Raw genomic sequence first — 10,245 nt, forward strand, 5'->3', positions numbered from 1 at the left:
CCGCTGGTGTACGAGGTTGTGCCCGATGGAGTGACGCAGTCACAGCGACGTCGCGCACGACCTGAGATGGTGCACGTCGCGCGCCTCAAGAAGTTTTTTGAACGTTAGCGGACTAACAGACATTCTTTTTTTTTCCGTTATCCTTGGCTGATTGCATGCTTACAGGTTTCTTGTTTTCTTTAGCATCGGGGCGATGCTTTTTTCACGGGGGGGTAATGCCACGTGCGTTTATTTCAGCTTCTAGCGACGCGAGGTACGCAGCTCGCGTCGCTGCGACGCGACCGGCGTCGCTGCGCCGCAGGCGGCGTCGCTTGACGCGTTTCGATCATGCACGCGAAACGTATAAATGCGGGACTACCGCCTGCGCTGGCTCAGTCCGACGAGCGCCCCAGACGCGCTTGCTGCTTTCGCCGTCACCGCGTTGTTCAGTTGATTTCGGGCACAAGTTCGCCCATTAAACTCTTTTTTATGCGAAGCATATTACGAGGGCTCAACCCAGCTCCTCAGGCGCGGCGGTGACCATGAAATCACGTGACACCGTGACGTCACGACAGAGGAGAAGTGGCTTTGGCTCAACTCTTGCAAGACGGGCTGGGTGGGAATCGAACCAGGGTCTCCGGAGTGTGGGACGGAGACGCTACCACTGAGCCACGAGTACAACGCTTCAAAGCGGTACAAAAGCGCCTCTAGTGAATGCGGTGTTGCCTTAGAAACGCGCTGTTTCTAAGGCGTGCGTCTCTTGCTCAGGCGCACATTTCGTTGCCGCGCCGAACGCTGCTTTGCTCGACGCTCACCGCGTCCAATGCGGGACGCGTAGTCGCTGCCCTGTAGCCCATTGTCTTACACCCCTTGGCGGGTCGACGGGAACGCTGTCGCGTTCCACTCTTGAAGGCGAAGAAGTAATGCATGAGTTGTTTCTTCGTCTAGCCGAACCAAATATAGCCAAGCAACAGCAGTTCACCAGGCTAAACAGTGGTTCAACAACTAAAATAAAGGCTAGTATGCTTCGCATCCTGGGCTTAACCTTACCTAAGCCACAGCCATTTTTTTACATCTAACCTCGACGCAGTGTTCCTTTCTGTCTGCCTGCGTGCCAGGTAGCTCACCGTGACCTACGTGACAATATGATATCATATGATATATAATGTATCATATGATACCTTGGAAAGTTTTCACGTTGGTGGCCGAAACATTGAAATAATTTGTTGCTCCCTAGTTTCTGAGGCCGAGCAGCGAGTTTGAGTAAAAAGTTTCAAATTCAAAATCTTCAGTTTTCTTCAGTAACGCCAGCCGCCCATGGTGGAGATAACACGGGACCGCCGCAGGTCTTCAAAAAACAAGTCCTGCGGACATCTGTCTGTTTCTGCTATAACCAAATATGTACAGCCAAGGCTGGTTATACAACACGTGAGTTAAGCCTTGCTGCCAAGAATACCAGTAGTAAAAAGAAGAGAAGGCAAGAAAGATTGAATGTGAGGCGTAAAGACGAAGAGTGGAGAGAGTGAGAGAGATGGGCAGAGGCATCTACCGATTTCCCTCAGCTGGGTCAGTCCGGGGGGGGGGGGGGGCACTGTTTACCCGGAGCCGAGGCAAAAAGGCGTGATGCCTCCGCCAGTGGTCCATAAAGGTGCAGTACCAGGCATCGGATCAATTCCCAGGATACACATTTCCCCGGACACGGTTAAGCCATGCACAGCTCTGAGGGTCCGACCACCATGTGATCGGGTTCATAGAGTCGCCCCACACCAAACGCCTGGCGACGCAGACACCCCTGCGGGAGAGTCTGAAAGGACACTAATTAATTAACCTGCATATTGTGTTTTCATAGCTAAAGGAGGAAGAGCTGACAACGTGATACAGTGCGGAAGCCTTCGGTGTCTTGCTTTTCTGTCATATTCTTAGTGTTAGTGCAATTCATAATTTTTTGGTAGTAATCTTTATGATTATAATATTTAACTACTTTCATTGTGTCATTGAATTTCCAGAAAGAACAGTGGACTTGCTTCCGGAGTGTTTAGATTATTACATCCTTGTTTATATTTGTAATCCCTGATAATTAACAAGAAAGGCCTGGCATTTTCTCAAGAACGTTTCATCACCAATATAATAACTGATTACTTTCCAGGGTGACGGGCCAAAATTCTGCCTTGCAGCTATATACAATATTGTCATAAGCACTGAAGACTAGTACTCCTTTTACGTACCGCCATTGATCAACGAGCTAAAAACACATTAAACGGTATGGAAACCCAAAGCAGCGCATGAAGTAGCGAAATACAATTTTAAACACATTGATAAAAACTGAAAGGAGGTTTACGGGATGATCCATTTAATCATTCATACTTCTTTTCATACCGTGGCCATCTGTGCGAGCGGCCTATCAAGCGATAGCTGTGGTGCAGCGGTGTTCAAATAAATGTTCAAAGGTGATAATACTTGATTGTTAAATGCATCATTACACAATACGCATGTCCGCTCGCCTCTCAAGGAGAAAGAGAGAGAAACAGACAGATGAAGAAGAAAGGCAGGGTGGTTAACCAGATATCAGTGCCCGGTTTGCTACCCTACACTGGGGATGGGAGGTAGGGGTTAGAAAGAGGACAGAAGGAAGGCTTTAAAAAACACGCACACATGGAGACACACAGAAAAGGCGTTCTAGTTAAAGACGTTCACAAAGGCCGGTAGATCACAGAAAGCGCAACAGTGCTTGCACGGCCTCCTTCTGTGACGTTAGGTCCATTCGATGGTGTAACTTTTCTTTTCCCGATAGTGGTTGGTCGTGCAGCTGATCAAGTTCATGGCGAAGGCATTGCATTCCCTCTGTGAACTGTACTGTGGGCAAGTGCACAAAATATGGTCAATCGATTCTTCATGGCCACAGTGGTCAGAGGTTGTGGTGTCGGTCATCCCTATGCGGAATGCATAGGCTTTGGTAAAGGCAACTGCCAACCACAGTTGAAGCCAGTGATAGGGAGATAGAAAGAAAAGAGATTAGGAACAAAGCACAGAGAGTAAGCGCGCTAGCCTGGTTGGTAACCCTTGCGTGATCAAGGAGGAGACAAAGACAACAAAAAGAAAGAATCGATAGAAGCACGCGCTCATAGGCAATAAAGGAATGTGTGCTCAGTTCGTCACAAGGGATCATATAATGTGATGGATCTCAAGTACCACAGCAACATTTCTATGGCTTTGCGCATTTCGCCTGCACGAGACCAGCTTCAATTACTGCTGCAGAAGGTGCCGAATGTAGTAAGGGGAATGCGAACATAAACGGACGTTATAAATTTAGTGCACTGACCTGCCACCTCGCTTATTCACAATGTGCTTCTTGTGAAGTCTTTGAATTAGCCACAACATTCAGATTTCATGACTGAGAGTTTTGCGATCCATCGACCCGAACGCTTCGAATATTGGGATCGCGCAATATTGCCATGAAATTTATCGAACAGAAAAAGAGCTCTCCATTTCCAGTACATGCAGTAATTCGTGTTTATTTATTCATTATTCACAAAAACTGCAACAGTCAAAATGACCATCACAGGTGTGGAGGATGATGTCTGGGGTTTTAGGATGTAAGGGCCAGATATGGCCGAAGAGCGCCATACACGTGGTGATGGATATGTCGTGGGAATAAATAGGTATGAAATCAGGCACTGTGAATTGCGTAAAGTGTACAAGTAATAAAACAACGACAACGGCGAGAGATTTGAACTATGACGCTAAATGTTCTGTTACATAGGGATGACGTAATAGAGCGTGTAGGTGAACGTGGCACTGATGGCTCCAAATGGCCCTCAAATGGAAAAGTCTGGAGACATCTCTTATACTAGATGCAACAAACGGATCAGCAGCCGGCTCTGGTATGAAGCAGTACTACGTAACATTTGGTCGGATAATGTGCTATGTTAGAATGTCATTTAAAATTTAAAACAAATTTGGTGTCAAATAATGGATTTGTGTCAAGAAACTGTGCTGAATGTAATAGAATATGCTTCTGATATGCAAAGATAAAGTACTTTTTTCTCTTGAATTCTATTTCCCAACATTCCAGAAGGACATGGATGACCGCCAGTCTTTCACCGCATCTACAGCTTGTAGGAGGTTCATCACCAGTCAGCGAGAAGTTGTGTGTGCCGTATGTGTGCCCTATTCTTAGCCGACAGAACACGATATTGGTTTCTCGTGATTTTTTATTGATGGAGAGGTGCTCAAGTCAAGGTTTCGGCGTACCACAAGCGTTGCAAGTAGTCTCCTGTTTTTTTTTTTTCGAATGAAAGGTTTCGACTATATGGCGGGACCAACTATGGAACAGCTGAAATCTTTTGTGGCTGTGGATGGGGCGATTTCGTCAGCGAGCAAATTACCCTCGATGCCTCTCTTCCCGGGCACACAGCATATTATGACACGTTGATCGCACGCATGAAAAGCGCAGAACAGTGAGCAGATGAAGGACTTACAGGATTTTTTTTTTAACAATACTATATCCTTCACAACGCTTAGATACTCAGTAAATATAATATACATTCGTAGTTTTGAATTGTTTCAAGTGTTCCACAGCCGATAATAGTGCATAGGCTTCAGCCATAATAATACTTGTTGGCAGATGCAGAATGCCAGAGTCCGAAAAGGATGGACCGATTGCTGCATAAGAAACGGCGGCTTGTGACTTGGATGCATCGGTGTCAAACTCCGGGCAGCAGCACTTCGACCAAAGTTTAAAGAAGTGCATTCGAATGTGCATCTTAGGAGCACGCTTACTGACTTCAATAAACGACATGTCACATTCCACGATCTGCCCGCGCCACGGCGGTGACCGCTTCGCTGCAAGCACTAGACAAGTTTCTGGAAATGGGACACGCAGTTCTTCGCTGAGATTCCTTACGCGCAGCGACCAGGGCTCCCTGGCTGGGGGCTGATTATTACAAAGTATGGCAAAAGACATATCGTTTACAGTTGTAAACCAACGACGTTCGGGATTCTAGTTTGCTTTCAGATAGTATGTGAAGGTGGAATATGACCTCTGTTGACGGAATGACCACTCATTTGATTCTGCATAAAGACTTTCTACAGGGCTTGTCCTGAAAGCCCGGGTTGCTACGCGAATACCAAGCTGGTGCACAGGGTCGAGCATTTCTAGCGCGCTTGGCGTTGCAGAATGATAGATTATAACACCATAGTCGAAGCAAGAGCGGACAGGGCTCCCGTACAAGTTCAGGAGACTCTTTCAAGCTCTACAGCATGTTGTGCAATATGCTCATTTTCTTCAGACATTTTGCCTTCACATATTTATGTTGGGGAATGAACACAAGCCAATAGTCTAGAATAATTCCCAGGAACATGTGCTCACTGCTTCCGGATAGTTTCTCTCGATCTTACCTCTGGTGTCATGCCTCTTTTGTTTGAAAAGAGTATCGACGTACTTTTCTGGGCATTTAATTTAAACCCATATAGATCCGCCCGTTGAGATAACTTATTTAAGAAGGTGTGGTAGGGTAACTGGTACATGTTAATTTTAAAGTAGTATTTGAGAAACGGCTCCATATATTTGCATCAAATTTCATGCTTTTCCAAAAGATGCTCTTGGGTACGACATGAGATAATTCATGTCTAGATGATTTGCCTTTCCTCTGGCCCACTCCAAAAATTTTATATGTGTTTAATTATATATACCATCTTTTCTCTGCAACAATGCAGAGGAATGTGGTAATAATACGCAGTGAGATTCTAGATACACAAAGGTAATGTCTGAACTAAAGAGATATCATATTGTCTTTGGAGTTTGGGGTTCAGAATATTTATGACTGGTTGTAGCACGTGCGTGCAAAGTTTCACTGGAATGGGATGAATACTTCCTCAGAAAAGGTACATTGAATTTGAGAAATTCACAAAAAATGCAACTTGAGAAGAAAACGAATTTTCATGTTGACATACGGCTTGTGGATGCTCGAAATGCCCCAAAAGAATACATTTCACGGCTGAATTTCTCGCAGGTGTCTCCAAAACCATTCTTAGAGTTCCTTTTTATCCGTCGTCCTTCTTAGCTCTCGACAGAGTCATAGAATTCTGCCCAGTGAACACGCGCTTTGTCCATTCTGTCGAGGGCAATATTACAAAGCACACCTGCAACAATTCTAAGGGCCTCCAGAACAACATTTCGTGCAGAATTACCGTCATTGTAGTAGGCTATATCATTGTTAGTTGCTGTATTCAATGTGTAAGCACTTACAGATGTTGTGTTAGGGCAGCAGCACCAGAAGAATAGGTTTAGTGACTCATTCGTGTTCTGTGTTCGTCCATGAAGAAATTTTCTCAGAAGACCGTTTGCTTTTGAGCGTTCTCTTTTGCTCCATTTGCTGGACGATCGCGCCATCTTCTGGGCAAGTAACACGTTTGCAACTCGCCACAGATGCGACCATGACCGTAAGGATAGGAACAATAACAAAGACGAAAAACGCTACAAGAGCGTAACTAGCGGAACATCGGCTATAAAAGGAATTATTTGCCTTTGTCTTGACGCTATAGTTCGGTGGAAAGCCGCAAGGTGGATAGAAGCAATTAAAGGAAAATAGACATTCACACAATCGTAGCAGTTGCTACAAAGGAAAACTACATGGTTTCCTGGAAAGAAAAGCCTCGCATTTGAAGCAAAACTCATCCCGGACTCGAACCCAGGACCACCACCTTTTCAAGGCAGCCTCTCTACCATCTGAGCTAACCAGGCGGTAACAGATGGTAGGAAGAAGTCGAATGTGCCAAGAATTCGAATTAATGGCAAGATTTTGACGTAATAGTGCTTTCCTACTCAGGACTATTATGTCAAACTCTTGCATTTGCTTCGAGTTGTTCACAAATTTGACTTCTCCCTGCCATCTGCTAGCCGCCTGGTTAGCTCAGATGGTTGAGCGGCTGCCCCGTAAAGGTGGTGGTCCCAGTTTCATCTCCCGGTATAGAATGAATTTTCCTTCAACTGCGAGGCTTTTCCTTCGAGAAACCCATGTGGGTTTGCTTTGTCGCAATTGCTACGATTGGGTAGATGTCTCTATTTTCAATTAATATATTATTACACTATCACCGAGATATGCTAAAGTGACTAGCTGCCGCGAGAACGACGATGAAGTGGGTCTGCGGCCTTGGCGCGAGCGAGTGCCTGGCTGCCTGGCTCCAGTGTCAATAGCCTGTAAATAGCCTCTATCGTCTGTCTTTCCACACGTAACACTATGGTGGAGGTTAGCGATTGCCGTTCTCGCCAAAGAACTCCGAAGTGGTTGGTACATCAAGCTTGTCACCATGCCTCCCGGTGACGACGTCGCGTCTGCGACGGCTTCGGCTTGTCCGACTGCACCAATCGTCACGGTTGCCCGACATTGCGACCCTGGTGTATTCTCTGGGCTGGAGGGACAGGACGTTGACGAATGGATCAAGCTCTATGAACACGCCAGTACTACTAACACGGGGTACCCAACGATGATGCTCGCCAATGTGTTCTTTTACCTCGGCGGCACCCAACACGTGTGGCTGTTGGGATAGGTTCAAAGAAAAGCTACGGGAACTGTTCGGCAACCCCACTGGGCGTAAGGTTGCCGTGAGCAAGGCTCTTGCGTCTTGTCTCTCCTGTGACTTTATGTCTCAGTTTTCTTTTTTTTCCTTTTTTCCATGATGGGCACGACCGCGAATACGCGGCGTGTTCCCTATTCATAGTCTACACAGTGGAGGGAGTTTGCACATGATTCAGAGGAGTGCTCATGAGCACTGCATTTAGCGCACGTTTGGCGGCTTCGGCAGTTCTGGGAGCTGTGGCAAAATCACTGGCATTTAAAACATCTCAGAGGGTTTGGGACATATGCTCTGACCCGGATATTCACATACCCTGTCTCAATATTTTCAGGTAGCGCACTTCAACGAAATGTAAGTATTATATACTTTCTTTTAAGTTCTTCTTTCGTTCCTTAGCAGAATTATCTTAACATCCATTAAATTTTGATCGTTCTAGCCTTCTAATAGTTTAAATTCTGTTAGCTCCAGCAGATCATCATCACCGAAAACAACACCATGGGTGGTGTTCATTGTGCGTGCGTTGCGGTATCACTGTCAATGGGACATTTCCAAATGATACTAGGTTATACTGTTTCTCGTGTTGCTCTTTGCCGCGCAGTTCCAAAAGAACATCGCCGCTAGCCGCCTTTGGTGCTTTATAGTTTGGTCCAATGACTGAGTTAAGGATTTTAGAAACAACAAAAGGTGAGATTGTTTGTGCTTGCTCTTCATCATTTTCCAAAGTGGATGACGTGAAATCGGGGGAAGGATTGTTTTTGGTGACCAAAAAAATTCAAAGATTTCGTCGGAATTCATCAGGGAGCGATCAGCTAGAGGAGGGAACTAACTAGCCATTAATGAGTATTTTCCAGCAGTGACGCCAGCCACCCACCATGGAGTCCTACAGAGGGACGCTGCAGAGCCTGTGAAAAAAGTCCCTGCAACCGCCGGCTGTACGTTACCGATTTAACCAAATATTACATAACCTAGGCTGGCTAATCACACAATCTTAACCCTTGTTGCCTGGAAGATTGGAAGTAAAACGAAGTGATAAAAGACAGGAGGGATGGAAAGCGAGGGAGAAAGATGAATGTTGGATGGAGAGAGAGAAAGAAAAAGGCAACCACCGATTTCCCCCGGGTTGGTAAGTCCGAGGTGCCGTCTACGGGAAGCCGAGGCCAACGGAGTGTGTTGCCTGCTCCGAATGCCCTTAAGGATCCAAACACTCGGCGTCAGCTCAACGCCCTATATCCCCGTTTGCCTGGACACTGCTAAGCCACGCACGGTTAAACGCGGGGGGGGCAAATCCTCGTGTGCTCGGGTACATCCAAAGAGTGAAGCACAAAAAATGCCAAAGATACACAACACAAGCTGAAATACAGACAATGCAAAATAGGAACCAAAAATGCATTGTCCTATGAAGCAAGAGGCTAAGCAACTGTCGTTTGCCAAAATAAACCCGTTGAATGGCCAATTGCGAATATCGTAGGGCAACTGCTTCGATATTTCGATGGTTGGAGGAGATACCCTATAGTTAATTTTTTTCAGCAGTGGCATACATTAGTTTAATATTCACAGATTGACAATTTCTTGCAGTAGAAGCTTTTGCAAAGTCGAAGCATTCAGAAGATGAGCAATCTTCAGAGGAAACAATAGTGTGATTATATTGACTTTCCAGGGGTCCCCGTTCAGGAAAAGAAGAAAAGCTAACTGTAGGAAGATTAGAAAAGAGGAAGATGGTCTTTATCGTAACGCTGGCATATAAACCGAATGGTTTTTTTATCAGTAGAATTTGCAGTTTCTTCGTGACAGATTTGAAATGTGTGCTTCAAATGGTACAGTGCTAAAGTGGGCAGCGCAATATTTTTATGAGTAATATGTTGCAGTGCTCGACTGCAAAACAGAAGAGAAGCAATCGGGCAGCCACAATTGACGATGATTGTCAATGTAAGCAAATAGCCCAAGCGAATGAACGAATGAATGAACGAACCAACTGCCTTCGAGTGAACTGGATCAAGAGATTGAGAGGACGAATGAGCGAACGAGAGAAATATAGCGATAGAGCAATAGCAGGAACCTTTTTCTTGCCGAGTGCTGCCACCGACCATTGACCAAGCAAGAAATTCACCAAGGCCAAAAGCAAACTGTTCTCTTTATAAAAAATTACCGACGATTACGTTACTTCCTAATGCGAAATTTGAGCGCAGCAAATAAGCTGTTTCACCTTTTCGATAGATTGAGGCAAAGAAATCGAGCAACACATGTATGCGCTATCACCGAATGTTTTTTTTTTATTTTTCACACGTATTCCTTTAACAAAGACTCCACGGCGGCGCGAACGGCAGGGTCTTCTCGGCGGCGGCGCTTAGCCTCTGCTTCGGCGACGCGTACTCCTGGATCATCTTCTGCTGGATCATCTGGATCATCCTGGATCATCTTCTGCGAAGCTTCTGCTTCGGCGGCACGCACCTCTGGATTCTGACGGCGACGGCGCTGGGCCTCTGCTCTGGCAGCTCGTTTAGCAGCAGCAGCAGCAGCAGCAGCAGCAGACGGAGGACTTCCATCGGTCGTCTCGCTCATGGCTCAGAAAGAACTGGCAGATAATTTCGCAGTGGCGAACGGCAGCGGCAATTTCGGCTCGGGCGGTGCACATATACAGATCCGCCGCCGCCGATCTGGCTCTCTGATTGCCACCGCACAGGGCGAACGGCA

The sequence above is a fragment of the Dermacentor albipictus genome, chromosome 10 (genome assembly GCF_038994185.2).
Source record: "Dermacentor albipictus isolate Rhodes 1998 colony chromosome 10, USDA_Dalb.pri_finalv2, whole genome shotgun sequence".
NCBI lineage: Eukaryota > Metazoa > Arthropoda > Arachnida > Ixodida > Ixodidae > Dermacentor > Dermacentor albipictus.